The sequence below is a fragment of the Xiphophorus maculatus genome, chromosome 22, assembly GCF_002775205.1.
Source record: "Xiphophorus maculatus strain JP 163 A chromosome 22, X_maculatus-5.0-male, whole genome shotgun sequence".
In the NCBI taxonomy this organism is placed as follows: Eukaryota; Metazoa; Chordata; class Actinopteri; order Cyprinodontiformes; family Poeciliidae; genus Xiphophorus; species Xiphophorus maculatus.
Genome location: NC_036464.1, coordinates 605,527 through 620,510, shown reverse-complemented (window position 1 = coordinate 620,510; position 14,984 = coordinate 605,527). Strand labels below are relative to the sequence as shown.

Below are 14,984 nucleotides of genomic sequence, written 5' to 3'. Positions count from 1 at the left end.
CAAAACCCTCAAGATAAATTCATCTTGTATTGCAGAAGTGAGATATTTTTACTCTTCCGTATTCACATGAGAGTAGCACTATTTCACAATAAAATCACAGAAGTAAAAGTTGTAAAAAAATACTTTTAAAAACTTTTTTTCCTAAATAGCTACTCAGGTAAATCTAACTGGTTTCTACTAAATTCTGCTTTCTTTGTTCTTCTAATTCAGTTGTGTCCAAACCAAAGTTGAAGACACTTGCAAGATACTTTTTTTTCCAGTTAAATGCAAAAAATACATATAACAAATAAAAGTGGTGCAATATTTACTACAATCTGGTTTTTGTGGAAAGGAACTTTGTAAATCACTGATGATGATTTTGAGTAAAACTTTCTTGATGCACTTTGACGTGTCGGAGGGTTTGTTTGAGTTTTGAGTTGCTGGGACCTGCAGTGAATAGATATAATAGACAATTATATCTAACCTGGCTGTAAGTTGCTTGAATTCCCGTTTTTGAGAAGCTGGTTTTTGTTCCTATGTTTGTCATTTGTCTCTTTTTTTCTTTGCTTTTCATTTCTCTGATATGAGAGAGAATAATTACTGTCATGTAATAACTACAAAGAAAACTTGTTCAGATAGTTGCATGATTGTATTTTTAAAGTGGAAAATCTCAATAAAAAATATTTTGGTAAAAAAAAAAAAAAGTTTCTTGATGTTTGTGAATCTGTTAACTGCGAAATTAAGAGGAAGGCTGAAGGCTAAAATGAAAATATGTTTGTTGTACAAAATACTGGAGCATGAAATAAGAAATAACAAAATTGAGAAAATCAGACAGTAACAAAATGAAACACCTTGATTTTAGGAAATAATTTATAGTACAGTAAAAAAGTTGAAATATTCCCAATTTTTTCCGAGCTGCAGTGTTATAATTTGGCCACTTGATGGCGCTCTAACCTTCCGTATTTGGCAGGTGGGCTCCATCTAATGTTCTCATCTACAAACTCAGCTGTCTGCTGAATCAAAGTTTAAATAATACTTTATCTTACTGGTTTATATAAATTCAGGCTTCCAGGAGGAACTTCCTGTTGAACCCTTCAAAATAAAACTGATGCAGTTCGATTTCTGTTTTAAATTGTAAGAAATGCTCTAGCTTATGTGCTTTCAAAAAACATTACAGTGAGGGGTTTTAATTAATTCAATTTCCTATCTATTGTTTTAAATAATAATATTATTCCCAAAATCTAAATCTAACCTTTGACCCCAAACTTGAAAAATAGATTATCAACCTTTAATTAAATCCAATAATTTCTCGCCATTCATATCAGTTATATGGATGATATATGTATTTTATATTTTTAATGATAAGCATTTTAGAACCCTAAATATTAAATATTGTCTTCAAAAATATAATTGTAGACATTAAATTCCTAAAAACTGATGTTTGAGTTTGTTTAATCCACTAAATAATAACATCTTTAATAATATTTGTTAATATTATTTATTTTACTTTTATTAAAATTACTTGTATTAGTAATTGTTTTATGTTTTATTATCTTTTTATTTTTACCAACTTTATTTTTATTTGATCAACTGTACGGCAAGCCGTAAACAGACATTATAGGGTGCGTCCCCCTGACCGGGCTTTTATTTTGAAGGGCCATGCCCCCCGGGGCCGGCCGGGACGGAGGCTCCGTGATGCGCCGCGGTGGTCACGCAGGACGGTGGGGCGCTGACAGCCGGGACGCTGCCTGCGGAGCTCGGTGAAGTGTGTCTGCCACCCCGAGCCTAACGCTGGATTACCACCAGGCCGAGGTAAGCTGCCCTGATGCGGGTTTTCTATTATTATTTTTATTTCATTATTAATAGGATTATTTTACCCTTTCTTCTCCTCTATTAGCTGAATTTAAGTCATAATGGCGTCTTTTAAAGTGAGTCCTTCTCATCATTTCAGTGGTTTTGTTCCAGTTCGTGTACTTTAGGAGGTCGGTGCGTGTTTTATTCAGTCGCTGTGGCAGTGGGACAGCAGCCGCCGCTGCTGCAGTGTAACACACGCAAACCCACGCCGTGGAAATGCGACCCACTCTGCCGCACTCCGGTGCTCAGTGTCCAGCTCAAATGATTAACCTTGGAGGTGAAGTCTTCCTGAGTCTCTCAGGGTTGGACAGTATTGATTATGGTTTCCAGTGCGGGTGTTTGTGGATGTAATGGTTCGGCTGGGACAGCTGCTCCTAATGGGATGCACACTATGCGGCACGGAAGTGTCAGGAGCAGCAGGGGCGCAGCTAACCACTTTAGAGCCACTTTATAGCCCCCCCACCCCCGGGCGGTTTTCAATGAATGAACCAGAAATATAGAAATATGTTTTCCGCCATAATGTGGCGCCCCCTTTAGCATGGCGCCCGCATATATATACATACCCAGTTTTTGCGCCACTGATGAGTTGCTGTATGAAGAACCAAGGCTGACATAATTAAAAATAAAAGCAGGAATACATATATATTGTTTTTCCTTTTCCTTATGTGACTGGTGGACTTGTGCGTTGTGATGGGACAAACCACAAGACATCTAGTCTGGGTTCAGAGGCCGTCTCCGTTCATTTAACCCGACAAACGGGCAATATTAGCATTAGCACATAGCATGTGCTTCAGTTCTCCAGCCCGATCTATACAAGAGAATAGTGTTAGCATGCAGTGCACATAATGCTTATAACAAAAACAAGCAATTAGTATCATCAGATGTTATAACGGCGTAATAACAATTCCAATGAAAATATTCAAACACATATCGTTAATACAGAAGAAAAAATAAACATTTAAACAATATAAATAAAATGAGGAAGAAAGAAAGGCGGAGCTGGAGGACCACACCCTCATAACAGATGCAGAGGAACACAAGAACAGTCAGGTATAAACAGACAAATACATTAAAGAAGACATTTTGTGTAAATATACAACTATTAATATAGACACACTTACACATGCGTTTTTCTCATGAATTAGTTCTTAGTGTTTTTCTTTTACAAGTGTTTGTTCTTTTGCCATTTTCTTTTCTCCTCTTTTTTACTTTTACATTTCTTTATGCATTTCTTCCTCAATATGCAAATGAGGAGGGCGGTGTCTTAAGGCTTCATCTTCGTCTTATTGGTTGGTTAGCATTACGCTCTACTTGGCTCCAACAAAGATGGCCACCATCTCATCAGTGAGCTGAAGGTTAGCTTTAATTTAGGACTAACAATAAAGGACTAATATTGGAGCAAGACAGAGTCCCTACATTTCCACGTTTAATTTTGCTAACAGGATTGTTTTACCGCGGCAGCGTAGCTGTGAACGGCAAGTAAAACAATCGTCGCACATGCGTGAAAGTTCTGGGTGTAAACAGTAGTAACGTGCAACATGTCTGAGGAGGTACCAGCCTGAACGATAAAGTTACCCGTATGTAAGTTAATTTAATACAGTAGAGATGAAGTGCAATCTGACATAACTGTGAATTTGCATTTCATTCAGGACATTTGTGTAAATTTAGCTGCTGATGATGTATTAAACTGTGCAGCCTGACTAGGTCCTGGTAGGCAGCGCATGGCCTTGTGCTGCTGCTGGACAGTAGTAATCGCTCCTCCTTTCTCTGCTCTTATTGACACAGCAACATGAATGTTTAACTCGGCTCTGCGGTCCGACCACAAGGTCTCATCCTGAACAACAACTGCTGCGCCACGCCAGTGTAAACCCACACAGACAACCAAGTGCTTCACTGCTTAACCGGCTATTTATAGCTTCAACAAGTGTTTCCTGCTTTAAACTAAGTGCTGTCAAAAACGTAATGAAAATTTACTCATTTTTCATAAAGGTATATAGTTTGACTCATGGAGTCATCATCTGCATCGATAAATTTTAGATTCATGGAAACTTTTGAGGAATAACTTCAGATTGAAATGATTAAACAAAACAACTTGTGAAATTTCTCAGACGTACACAGATGTCATGTGTTTGTCTGACTGATATTGGTGAAATATATTTTTAAAAGTTGCAAATAAACCATGAACAAGCTTTTTGGTACTTGATTATTTTCTTCAGTCAAACTGGTTGGTTCCTTACTTCAAACTGGTTTTCAGAACCTCACAGGAGCGGTACTTTGTGTTTTCCAGGCACACAGTATCATTTTACCGCACAATAAAGTAGCAATGTTGCCTTCAGTTGTTATAAACATGCTGCATGTTTATGTATCAAACAAATCTTAACAGAAATTTGATCTCACAATTTGATGCCTTGAATGTGGCTTCTGTCTCTTTAAGAAGCTGGTAGTTTTTCTGAGCCTTCGCCTCCAGTACGTCATTAAAACAATGCTTCTCCATTATGTCGATTACAACTGTTCTTAGAAGTAATTTTTATGATGACCTCAGCAGACACACGTGTTTGTCAATTGCTGCTGCCGCTAGTCTGAAGGAGTTGAATGGAGAATGCCCTTTAATGTAAGCCTGCTTTAGTTATTCTAAAACCAGTGATGATGTGTTCAGGTTCAGTTATTGGTGTATCTTAGTGTGCTGTTCTGGTCCAGACTTATCAAATAACTGTTTGTGTTTTAAAAACATTTTACGTCAATTCAGAGCCGTTTTTCTGTATTGGATCAGTATTGGAAGTGAAAAAACTGGACCGCTGAGTCCAACACGTGTTTCACGTCTCGTCCCGTGTTTTCATTCATGATTTTACTCCCCAGGCTCGGCGCAACATGATACTAAACGGGCGTGCTGAAATATTAACCCGTGCACAAATATTTAATCACACAGAGGAGGAGCAGTCAGATTGATTTTCGTTTGCTCCGTTTGTCCCGTCACATGCACGGTTCCTAACAGAGCTGCAGATTTATGTTTTCATGATAAAAAGCCACGTTAGTTTTCTGGTGCTGGATGTTTTTCAGGGTTTCAGCCGTTCTGGGGAAGCAGCAGTTTAACAGCGAATGAAGGGATCAGACATGAGCCGCTGTGTTTGTTCAGCCGAGTCCCATGATCCTTTATTTAATATCATTAATGTGCGTCAAACTGGAACATTATTAGATTAATTCAGGTTGAAAAAACTTTTACATGCAACATATTCTGGCACTAATAAATGTTTTATAGTTTGTTTAAACATGCAGTAGCATAATATAAAGAAAATAGACAAATCCAACTTTTAATTTGGGTGCATTTATTCAGTGTAGAAAATATAAATAAAAAGATTTGCCATAGAAAATGCCATGATCCTTATTCTGTAGTTTAAGAGTTTTTAAGAGAAATGGACCATATTTATAGACAAATACTCGACAATCTGATAATAATGATAAAAAATTGTGTAAATCAAATTTATTTTCTATGACTTTTCAGACAATAAATTGGGTATTTTAACGTGAATTTGTTACTCAGATTAAATGTTTTTAAATCCTAGATTATTGAAGAAATGCAAAAGCAACCAATAATAGCCAGGAGGAGGGTCTTAGCGCTGCCAATCAACTTTATGTATTTGCTGCTAAATGTGATAATGGTGGAGAAACAACTCTTCCAGAAAACTGTTTATTGTCTGTTATTGGTGGCTATGCTAAGTAGCCTTAGCATCCAGAAAGGCTAAGCTATCAGGAATACACTGTAGCGTAGCAGAGAGAAATGGGGGAAGGTAATTGACAGCACTAGGACCCGCCTCCTGGCTCTGATTGGTTGGTTCTAATTAGCACTGGGAGGTGGTAGACTAGCCATCTTTTTCACAGATTATCTGTCTCATCTCCTACTGTCATGACTTGGTGACGGTTTCAAAAAATGTAAAATAATAATGTTTTATGCAGGTTATGTACCGCAGCTTTAAGACTTTGTACACACAACCAGTTTATTTTTGATCAGCTACCACAAGCAAAAACTGTAAAGAAAGATTTTTGCTCACTTTTCTAAAAGAAAGTGAAATTTTCAGCCACAGTTTGTTTTTCTTCTTCTTCGGGGATCTGAGTAAATCAAGGGGAGCGTGTTGCATTCGAGTGTTTTCGGTGTGTAGAGCCGACAGCGTCGACCAGCCCCCGTTAATATTTCATGAAGCTTCTTCGGAGTCACATTTCCCTCTTTTCTTAGATTTGAGAGCAGCCGCCGCTCTCAGCAGTGATGAATTTGAAAGATTTGCTGATGAGGGATGAGCTGGGGTCAGCCATTTTGTTGGTCATGTGTTTTATTCCAGTTAGAGTAGCGCACAAATTGTTTGTTCTACTATTCGACTGAAGTTTGTTCTGTGGATTTCTGTTGACATTTGAAAGTGAAAGTTTGCTATTCTTTGTCAGTTGATGTTCTTGTGACTGTTGACTTGACTTAAAGAATGTTATGTTTAAGTTTTCTGGTGTAAAATGAAGAAGATAACAAAATTACTTTAGACCTACTTAATTTCTGTGGAACTAAAATTTAGTTAACATAACCAGAAAAAATTTGTTGAATAAAACATAGTTAATGGATAGCAAATTATTAAGTTATTAACGTACAAAAGTGGACAGAGTACCAAAAACTGTGCTCAGGTAAAAGTAACACTACGTCAGCATATTTTACTCAAGTAAAAGTAAAAAGTGTTTGAGAAAACGTCTATTATAGTAGAGAGTAACTGATCAAATGATCAATTATTTAATATTTTAAAATTACATAATCAGATGGACCAAAATATAAAGTGGATTTTTTTTATTTTAAGGACAGAAATGATAATAATTCATATAAGTAGCGAACAATAACAAAATAACTTTTTTTTCAATAAAAAAAAAGGGAGGAAACTTTAACAGAAACTGCAGGTGTCTGTCTGTCTGGTGAATTTTTGGTTAAACATGTTTGTTTTTCATTCAGTGGGGAGAAAATCCAGAAATTTTACTAAACTAAGAGTAGAAATACTTCATAATAAAATTACTCAAGTAAAAGTAAAAATATTGCTAAAAGTGTTGTTTTTTTAAAGTTACTCATGTAAATGTAATTATTATACCCAATTCTGTTAAATGACATAATTTGTTTGTTTAGTGAAAAACTGTAAAAAGGTAAACCTAGAGTGTTTGTTTTGTCGGACTAACACTAAAAGGTTACGTTAGTTCAGCCGACTTCTCTTTTGTCAATCTGAAGTGATTTGAAGTATTTCAGTTAACTCATTAATTTAATCCTAGTTAAACATAAAGTCAGATTATTATATAATTTTTGTTCTTAATTAACAAAACACAATCACATTGAACCAGTTTAAAAGAAAATTATATGGTAAGTCAATGGTTCTTCCCTTTGAGAGCAGACCGGATGCTCCAGCCGGGCTTCTGTTTTCCCTCCTTGTTAATGTTGCCTAGCAACGGCCCGACTGTCGGCTGCAGCCATTGGCTGAAGCCAGAGGGGAAGGGAAGAGTCAGGCTTTGACTTTTCAAGGTCCGAGTCACAGAAAGACACTGCCTGATCATGGCTGCATGTAAACAAGCAGCTGAATAGATAGTTTACTGCCTGGTGATGGATTCTACATCCTGCCAGGTGTTAGACGTCAACAAACGATGGAAACACAGAGGCGTCATGGCGGATGTTTGCAGAAATATTTCACAAACATTCATCATAAAATACCTGGTAACAGTAATACATAGTTTCTACATGTGTTAGGAAGACCTAGATCTATATTTCAGGAATAAGATCATAATATTACCAGAAGAAATTTGTAAAATTATAAGAAAAAGTTGTTTTAACCAGAAAATAGCTTAGATAGAATTAGCAAAATTTCCTAATTCTTTTTTTTTAAATCGATTCAGTTGTTTACACAATTGTGTCAAAGTCCTGCAGATAATAATTTATGAACAAAATTTTTTAACTGAAAATAGTTTGAAACTGAAAATAAAGTTTGAAGCCAAAAACATTTTTTGAAACTGAAAAAAGTGTGAAGCTGAAAATAAAAATTTGAAACTGAAAGAAAATTGAAACCTAAAAGATTTAAAACTGAAAAATGTTTGAGACGGAAACAAAAAATTTTAAACTGAAAAAACTGTTCAAAACTATTTTTCATATTCAATGTTCAGATTCATTTTCTTTTCCTTTTAAACAATTGTTATGGCCCCAATTTAGCTCCATAGTCATTCATGCTTTTCAAACTTGAAATAAAACTTAACAGGTCTGATTTGTCATGAGCGGCCCGCTGTCTGTCTCTGGGTGGAACCGGGGTCCAGTCGGACCGCACCTGCGTTCTTCGAATAGCCGGATGATGGCGACCCTCCGGAGTCCTGCAGCACGCAGTACCGTAATTCATCGCACTCGAAATTGCTGGATTATCGCTCGGCCGTTTGTTTTCACGTTCTGCCGCCATATCCTATGACTCAATTATCAAGTGGGTTATATTAGGGAGCAGAGTCACAGCTTCCAGCCCTGGTCGGAGCCAAAACATCCAGCAGAGATGAAAAAATGCTGTCGGCACCTGCTTAGGCTATAATCTTAATTGTCATTGGTGTGCAGCTAATGCACTGAAGCTGCACAGCTGAGCTCATTACATAGACATGACATTATATCAGCATCTGTTGTTTCTCATGTTACTAAATTAAGCTCCATGTTTTAAATAAACCCTGGCAATGATGATGCAAGTTATCGATTAATAACATTTATCTAAAGTTGTTTGACCTTATAAATTGACTAATGATTAATTGATGCAGCATTTTTTTACAAACCCTCTTTCTGTAACAGGAAGTGCAAATTTTTTCAGAACTTGCTGAATAAAAATAAAAAAAATTACATTTAACACAATTTTGTGTCCGCTGTAAATACTGAAACAGAAAATTAAATTTAGACATATTTTATTTTAACATTATGATATACAGTATGTAAAGTTTGTTAAAATTGCTATTTATTCTTCAAGTTCATTTTGTTTCATCAAGAAGTTATTTTCTCCTCACATTTATTATATTATGCTGCTCTTGACGGTTGGTGGTTACCATAGCAACCAGCAACTGACAACTCATCCGTCTTCCCTTTTTTCCCAGTTTCTGTCCATAACAGCGGGGCAGAAATGGCAGGACTGATGTTAAGCAAGTTGATTTTTTTTCTCGTTAGAATAGTGAATCTTCGTGTGTCTGTTGTGAAGTCAACCTGCTGGACCTGAGACCAAGGGTTACCTTTACTTATAACATATAAAGGGCGATTTCACCACTTTTTTTTTATCTTGGTCACACAAGAGCTGCTCTAATTCCAAAACTACAACAAAAAAAATTCTCTTCAAACCTGGACTAGATTATTTTCAACTAATAGCAGAATATTTATAACCATGTTTGTGATTTGTAAGACCTTTACGTGATTTGTGAAACTTCACTAAAGTTTAGATTACTATTCACACTTGTTCCATGCAGTTTTTTTTTTTCAAATTCTAATTCACTTCTAATTCAAAACCATTTTATTAATACCAATGGGAAATTAAATGTTGGTGTAACTCATTAATTCTCCAAAGAGTTATTGTAGATGGTGATGGCTGTTGGCAGGAAAGATCTTCTGCAGCGGTCTGCTAAGTGAAGTGAAGTTTCACAAATCAGAAAAAGGTTTCACAAATCCCAAACATGGTTCTAAATATTCTGCTACTAGTTGAGAATAATCTAGTCCAGGTTTCAAGAGTCTAAGTGTTGTAGTTTGGGAATTAGAGCAGTTCTCGTGTGACCAAGATAAAAAAAGGGGTAAAATCAATCTTTATTGAGGTTCACAAATCAGAAAAAGGTTTCACAAATCCCAGACATGGTTATAAATATTCTGCTATAAGAGCAGAATAATCCAGTCCAGGTTTGACCAGTCGAGGTGTTGTAGTTTTTAAACTAGAGTCGATTGAAGATGTGGAAGGAAGTGAAAAATTAGGTGGAATCGCCCTTTAGCCATTTCCTGAATCTGAAGCTAGAATCGGAAACCAACTTCAGCTTCGTCTTCATGTTGAGCTTATTATTTGCGGTTGGCAAACAGCTATTAGTTGGTATTAAGTTGCACACTAATAACCCAAATCAGCCGATCACAAACTAAATCAGCTGTTTCCTCCTAAACTCAGTTTTACTGTTGTTGTTTGTCCGAAACTAAAATGGCCACGGTGAGAAAATTCAGCAGTTTGACGTCATTGATGAGTGCCGTTTGAATTAATTGACAATTATAAGTCGAACTGTTTGCATTCCTGAGCCCAGAGTTGTTTTGTAATAACTAGTTGCATTGGCCCAGTTACATTTACTTGGGTAAAGTTTTGAAAAAAACAACAACTTTTAGAAGCAAATATTGCTACTCTTACTTAAATGAGAGTAGTAATATTTTTACTCAAGTAAGAGATGCACAGAAATTCTGGATTTTCTTCCCACTGAATGAAAAACAAAAATTCACCAGACACAGAAACACACCTGCAGTTTTTGTTAAAGTTTAATATTTAGAAAAGTTAATTTGGAAATATGTGTCTTTTGTTACTTTGTAATTTTGTTGTTTATGACTTCTTTTTATTTTAGTTCTTAAAATACTAGAATTTTCATAGAACTTTATATTTGGTCCATAAATTACAATTTGATCAGTTACTCAGAACTTGAGTCGCCTTTTTACCAAATACTTTCTACTCTTACCTGAGTATTTCTTGGACGGCTACTTCTTACTTTTGCTTGAGTAGAAATATGTTGAAGTAGTTCTAGAAATATGTTGAAGTAGTTCTAGAAATATGTTGAAGTAGTTCTAGAAATATGTTGAAGTAGTTCTAGGAATATGTTGAAGTAGTTCTAGAAATATGTTGAAGTAGTTCTAGAAATATGTTGAAGTAGTTCTAGAAATATGCTGAAGTAGTACTAGAAATATGTTGAAGTAGTTCTAGAAATATGTTGAAGTAGTTCTAGAAATATGTTGAAGTAGTTCTAGAAATATGTTGAAGTAGTTCTAGGAATATGTTGAAGTAGTTCTAGGAATATGTTGAAGTAGTTCTAGAAATATGTTGAAGTAGTTCTAGAAATATGTTGAAGTAGTAGAAAAAATGTTGAAGTAGTTCTAGAAATATGTTGAAGTAGTTCTAGAAATATGTTGAAGTAGTTCTAGAAATATGTTGAAGTAGTTCTAGAAATATGTTGAAGTAGTTCTAGAAATATGTTGAAGTAGTTCTAGAAATATGTTGAAGTAGTTCTAGGAATATGTTGAAGTAGTAGAAAAAATGTTGAAGTAGTTCTAGAAATATGCTGAAGTAGTTCTAGGAATATGTTGAAGTAGTTCTAGAAATATGTTGAAGTAGGTCTAGAAATATGTCGAAGTAGTTCTAGGAATATGTTGAAGTAGTTCTAGGAATATGTTGAAGTAGTTCTAGAAATATGTTGAAGTAGTTCTAGAAATATGTTGAAGTAGTTCTAGAAATATGCTGAAGTAGTTCTAGAAATATGTTGAAGTAGTTCTAGAAATATGTTGAAGTAGTTCTAGAAATATGCTGAAGTAGTTCTAGAAATATGTTGAAGTAGTAGAAAAAATGTTGAAGTAGTTCTAGAAATATGTTGAAGTAGTTCTAGAAATATGTTGAAGTAGTTCTAGAAATATGTTGAAGTAGTTCTAGGAATATGTTGAAGTAGTTCTAGAAATATGTTGAAGTAGTTCTAGGAATATGTTGAAGTAGTTCTAGAAATATGTTGAAGTAGTTCTAGAAATATGTTGAAGTAGTAGAAAAAATGTTGAAGTAGTTCTAGAAATATGCTGAAGTAGTTCTAGGAATATGTTGAAGTAGTTCTAGAAATATGTTGAAGTAGTTCTAGAAATATGTTGAAGTAGTTCTAGAAATATGCTGAAGTAGTTCTAGAAAAATGTTGAAGTAGTTCTAGAAATATGTTGAAGTAGTTCTAGAAATATGTTGAAGTAGTTCTAGAAATATGTTGAAGTAGTTATAGGAATATGTTGAAGTAGTTCTAGAAATATGTTGAAGTAGTTCTAGAAATATGTTGAAGTAGTTCTAGGAATATGTTGAAGTAGTAGAAAAAATGTTGAAGTAGTTCTAGAAATATGCTGAAGTAGTTCTAGGAATATGTTGAAGTAGTTCTAGAAATATGTTGAAGTAGTTCTAGAAATATGTTGAAGTAGTTCTAGAAATATGCTGAAGTAGTTCTAGAAATATGTTGAAGTAGTTCTAGAAATATGTTGAAGTAGTTCTAGAAATATGTTGAAGTAGTTCTAGAAATATGCTGAAGTAGTTCTAGAAATATGTTGAAGTAGTTCTAGAAATATGCTGAAGTAGTTCTAGGAATATGTTGAAGTAGTTCTAGAAATATGTTGAAGTAGTTCTAGAAATATGTTGAAGTAGTTCTAGAAATATGCTGAAGTAGTTCTAGAAATATGTTGAAGTAGTTCTAGAAATATGTTGAAGTAGTTCTAGAAATATGCTGAAGTAGTTCTAGAAATATGTTGAAGTAGTTCTAGAAATATGTTGAAGTAGTTCTAGAAATATGTTGAAGTAGTTCTAGAAATATGTTGAAGTAGTTCTAGAAATATGTTGAAGTAGTTCTAGAAATATGTTGAAGTAGTTCTAGAAATATGTTGAAGTAGTTCTAGAAATATGTTGAAGTAGTTCTACTTTTACTTGAGGACAGTTTTTGGGTGCTCTGCCCTCCTCCGCCTGTGCCTGACTTTCTCCTCATTTTGAACTTTTCACTCTGTGAACCCTCTAAAGAGAGTGTAGAGCTACTTAGATATTCAGTTCAGTGTTTATCCTCTCTCTTGGACTGCAGCCTGGAGCATTTGCTCTGGAGGATTCATCACTTTCTGTAAACTGTCAGCTCATTGGGATTCTTTTGGTGTTGCCTCTAAAAGCCGAGCATGCAAGCTGCAAGCAGGCTGGAGGAGAAAGTTTGATGTGCGCGGCCAAGTTCGGTCCTCCGCAGGACGTTCCCTCGCCTTCGGCTAAGTGATCTCTGGGCTGATCAGCCTCTGCAAGCACTCAGGCACACGTCTTTGTTAGCTGTGGGTGGGTTTGCCTCTCCTTTAAATAGGACCTTTTATCCTGGAGTAGCAGACGTTTCTTGAAATATTTTCCTGAAATATGATGTAACTGGCTAATTAAAAACGTACTGACTTTATGAATGTGTTGCTGATATTCTTGAAGACTTGAATATACAGATATAGTGATGTCGTGATAACAGATTTTTCTGGAATTGTCCCAGAAGAAATTGCGATAAACGATAATATTGTTGCTTTGAGAACATTTTCAAGTAATATCATGGTAATAGCATAATAATAATTCAAGGACACTTTCTCAAAGATGAATAAACTTTAAATTCTAATTAAGATTTAATACTGGAACTGGAAGATATTTTAATATTAAAAATAAACAAAACAACAAATAAAATGAATTATGAAGTGTCTGTAAACAAAATTGTCCTTCAACAAAAGGGCTAGCGGACACCAAAGGTCCAGACTCAAGACTTTTATCATCCAGTTTTTGGTAGAAAGGGAGAAAAATGATAAATTATTGAGCTTGTTCTAATTGTGATTAATTGATTTTATAATTTGTTTTATTTGCTGTTTTGTTTATTTATTTTGGACAATTAAAATGTCTTCCAGTTCCGTACTAGAATTTAAAGTTTATGGAATTTGTTTTGTCATTATTACTCTTATATAGCGTTTATCGCTATAACTTCTGGGACGATTTATCGCCCAGCAAAATTTATGATTGTGACAGGCCTAATCAGATGAAAAGCAGCTGATAGAAAATATTTTTCTGAAAATATGTTGAAAACCATAAAACGTGAGAAAATGTGTGTAGAACGACATTCTGGGTGTGTGTGCTGCCATCAGCCGTACAGGTGCTTTCCTGCTCTCTGTGTCTTACATTCGCTTCCTTTGTGCTGCAGTTGTTTGAAATGAACTTCAAATAGCTTCGCCTCAGGAATGTGCAGAATCCCAGGCCGCTGCCGAGTGTGGAAGCTGTTTATGGAAGAGAGCCGGCAGCGTCGGTGGGGGTCTCGTCTCCATTAGGGGGATAAAGCTCTGCAGCGCCCCGTTCGAGCCATGTTTGGAGCTCTGGCGGTGAGATCCGAGCGCCGCGCTGCTCGGCCGTTTGTTGACAAAGCAGAAGTCAAACGGGCTTATGTAACGACCTCTCTCTAGTGCGGCGTGCGATGAGAGCTGCTTCGTGTTGACACAGCGCGGTGCGGAGGGAGCCACTGGATGTTGCACACAGGGACCCCCTGCATGACATACATCACAGCTTCGCCTTTGTTTAGCTGTCAGAGCAAACAGCAGAAACGTGGAGGATGATTTGCTTCATTTAATGCTGTTAGAAGATATCAGCTCAGGAAAGACAGCATTTTACCTACAGACATATAAAGTAGAGACACGCCGATTAATCGATTTAATCACGATTAATCGATTTTAGAAATAATCATAAACCAATTTAGTAGTTGATTAATCGTTACCTGGAGTATACAGACTCCAAAACAGGCCAGTTCTATAATAAGCCAAAACTGTACAAAAATATAAACATTTTACAATTAAATTTAAAAAAAATCTGTAAATATGTTCCTCTCAGAAATGGTAAATGGACTGAACTTATATTTTCCAGTTATTTTAACCACTCAATGCGTTTTACACTGGAACTGCAACGATTGCTGATTTCGATTTTGGCTGATACCAATTTGTTTTGTCTGAAACTTTGCCAAATATAACAAAAAAGTCACAATATTGGTGTGACTACTGTTAACTCCAAATGTGGAGAGATGATCGGTCAATCTCTCGGTCCCATTGACATGTGTCAGGTTGAAGCTGGAATCGAACCTACAACCTTCCGATTACAAGACGACTACTCCAGCCACTGACCCTGAGAACTCCTCAAAACACAGTCTTAGCTCCACCTGGTTTAAATTCTGTTTAAAAAGTCGTATTAAGCACCTTTTTGTATCAAATTATTAATCGGTTAAACCAAAAAATAATCAACACCTCTGAACTGTACTGATGTTCAAGCAGAAACAAATATTTAACATGTTGATAGGAATATTTTTTAGCTGCAGGTGGATTCTTTCCTCCATCTGATTAATTGTTTACCTTTCAGAAAGTA

At 35.7% G+C, this 14,984-nt stretch overlaps 1 protein-coding gene across 9 annotated transcripts in view; it reads left to right on the top strand.

Moving 5' to 3' along the window:
* The first annotated feature begins 1,667 nt into the window (after positions 1-1,667).
* sorbs1 (sorbin and SH3 domain containing 1) overlaps positions 1,668-14,984 on the top strand; it is a 72,822-nt gene continuing 59,505 nt past the window's right edge. For all 9 annotated transcript variants that reach the window (XR_002752034.1, XM_023326938.1, XM_023326939.1 and 6 more), the window contains exon 1: positions 1,668-1,791. The gene's annotated coding sequence lies outside the window, so the exon portion shown is untranslated. The remainder of the gene's footprint in view (positions 1,792-14,984) is intronic.